Source organism: Peromyscus eremicus, chromosome 2 (genome assembly GCF_949786415.1).
Source record: "Peromyscus eremicus chromosome 2, PerEre_H2_v1, whole genome shotgun sequence".
NCBI lineage: Eukaryota > Metazoa > Chordata > Mammalia > Rodentia > Cricetidae > Peromyscus > Peromyscus eremicus.
In genome coordinates, this window is record NC_081417.1 from 51969174 (window position 1) to 51972376 (window position 3203).

At 34.7% G+C, this 3203-nt stretch overlaps 1 pseudogene; it reads left to right on the top strand.

Annotated features, from left to right (window-relative positions):
* Positions 1-589: 589 nt before the first annotated feature.
* Positions 590-1673, top strand: LOC131904637 (nucleophosmin-like; annotated as a pseudogene).
* The last annotated feature ends 1530 nt before the right edge of the window (positions 1674-3203 follow it).

The window sequence follows — 3203 nt, forward strand, 5'->3', positions numbered from 1 at the left end:
AGAAGACTATTGTGTGTTTGTGTGTATGTGTCTGAAAGGGATTTATTAAAAGAGCTTGATGATTTCAGACATAGTGTTATGACTCCCACCATGTAGACCAAGCCCAGTTAAACTCTTTCCCTCTGTATGAGTGTGTGTGTGTGTGTGTGTGTGTGTGTGTGTGTGTGTGTGTGTTTAAGAAATTTATACAGTAATAAATTCCACATGACTTTTGTGTAAAAAAAGATGTAGGACATATATGAATACATGTATTATGTTCTTTCTCAGTATAGAAAGTTCAAATTGGATCCTAATTATATGTCTTTTCAATACAGTTTTTAGAAATTTCAAGGGGATATCCAAAATGAAATATTAAAATAAATATAGTACTATGTCTTTTAGTAGAAATGCTTCTCTTTAATTGTGTTATTATATGCTATAAGATGTGTTTATTTAAATATTTTTAAAAATCAAAACATTATATATATATATATATATATATATATATATATATAATTATTCCTAGGATAGATGAGAAACTTGTGAATTAAAACAATAAAAATGCCTCCCTGGCATGATTCTGTCCTGCGTGTCTGTTCTGAGGAGCAGTAGGCAGTTTCCTCTGTACGACTTCTCTCACACCGAAGTGCGCACCTCCACCTCATGGAAGACTCGATGGACATGGACATGAGCCCTCTCAGGCCTCAGAACTACCTTTTCGGTTGTGAACTAAAAGCTGACAAGGATTATCACTTTAAGATGGATAATGATGAGAATGAGCACCAGTTATCACTAAGAACGGTTAGTTTAGGGGCAGAGGCAAAAGACGAATTACACATCGTAGAGGCAGAAGCAATGAACTATGAAGGCAGTCCAATTAAAGTAACACTGGCAACTTTGAAAATGTCTGTACAACCAACAGTTTCTCTTGGGGGCTTTGAAATTACACCTCCTGTGGTCTTAAGGTTGAAGTGTGGTTCAGGGCCTGTGTATATTAGTGGACAGCACCTAGTAGCTGTAGAGGAAGATGCAGAGTCAGAAGATGAAGATGAGGAGGATGTAAAACTCTTAAGTATGTCTGGAAAATGATCTGCTCCTGGAGGTGGTAACAAGGTTCCGCAGAAAAAAGTAAAACTTGACGAGGATGATGAGGATGACAACGAAGATGATGAGGATGATGAAGATGATGATGATGATGATTTTGATAATGAGGAAGCTGAAGAAAAAGTTCCAGTGAAGAAATCTGTATTAGATACCCCAGCCAAAAATACACAAAAATCAAACCAAAATGGAAAAGACTTAAAACCATCAACACCAAGATCAAAGGGTCAAGAGTCTTTCAAAAAACAGGAAAAAACTCCTAAAACACCAAAAGGACCTAGTTCTGTAGAAGACATTAAGGCAAAATTGCAAGCAAGTATAGAAAAAGAGCATTGAACAGTCCTGGGCACTACTGGTAAATTAAGCCCAAAGATGGGGAAAGAGGAAAAGGAGAAACAAACATAGTCCATACTGAGTACCATCAACAATCCAGACTGAAGACTTCTATTTTAATCACAATCCCCTTTCCTGATTGGCCATCAATTCCCACCTTGCATGCTGGAAGTAATCTCCTATTTTCCTAAAGCATTTTTCTTTCACTCTCGTGATGCAGAGAACTTTACTGCTTTCTACACTTGTGCATATGCCTCATCTCTGACCATGTTTTAATACCTTTGTATCTTTAGCTGCTCAATAAATTTTTGAATGAATCAAAAAAAAAACCAATAAAAAATGCATTAAAGTAAACTAATGATACTGTAGTGCTTAATCTTGATTGTCAACATAATGCAATTTAAAATCAACTAAGAAGTAAGCCTCTGGGTGAGTCTGTAAGAACACTTCCTCAAAGGGAAGACAACCTTCACACCTGTGTGCTCTGACATCCAAAGTATCCTTGCCTGACTGGGTCTATCCCTATTTCTATTGCTGCTTCCCTTTGCTACCAGGATCCTACAGTTGCTTCAGATGCAATATGGACTGAAGACCAACAACTTGCCAGACATCTTCCAAGTCTTCAGTACTCAACTGATACTGCTGAGAAGTCAGTAGTCACAGGCTGGGATGTGAATGTTTTCTCATCTCTGCTTCTGGTGCTTTCTGTTTCTCATCTCTACTCCTCATCTCCATCTCTTTGTCTTCATAGCTGCCATTGGATTCAGTACCTAACGTATAAGCCACTCTACTGAATCCCCTTTTATAAAATGATATCAATTTAACATGAAGAACAAAAGAAACTTTTAAATGAAATTAAAACCTTTAATAGACACTTCAGTACCCAGAGAAAATTATATGTGTCCATGTAAATATATACTTTTAATCTAAAGATGTGAACAATTCTATATAAAGGCAAAGGATACAGATACCTAGAAAATTATAGGTAAAGATTTTCATAAATTCTTTTTTTTCTAAATATGTGACAGCTTTCCTGCTACTTATCTGACACTGAAAAAGTTTATAGTTGATATATAATAACAGAAAATTATAAAAAGTCATGAATAGACATAATATGTTTTTAGAATCTTGACTATGTTATACTATGAACCTTTTATTTTCCAATTTGCACATTTTGTTTCCAAAAATTTGAATGCCAACAATGTGCTCACACTTCATTTGAATTTGTTTTACTACACGTCAGAGGACAAACAGCAGCTGTCACTCTGGTTTACTCCTATGCTCATGAAGTTTAAAAATATATCATATTTATTGGTTTTTCACAACCATAATTTTTTCTTCTTCAAAGAATATTAAAAATTTCTTTCATTAAAGTGGTGTCTGACTTTAAGCTATTTTTTTCTTCCCTCCAGGCATTAGTTTTATATTCCCTTTAGCTATTTCAGAATAATAAACTATTGAGAAAAACTCTACTTTCTTATTTTTTTCATTTTCTTACTCTCAGGATAGATTCACAGAAGTGTTAAAGTGATAGGTTTACAATATGCTTAGGATGATTCATATGAAAACTCTTCCCCTGCAAATCACCAACTGAATGCAAGAGGAACTGAAATAATTTTTTTGTTTATTGGAAAAAATTACCAAGATATCATGTCTCCCCAACATTTTCAGAAAATATTAAATACATTGTATTAAACTACTGTTACTTTCTTTTGGTTCTTGTTCCATGAGACAGGATGTGCTCTAGTTCATACTTACCTAGAACCTTCTATATAGCAGAAGGTGGCCTT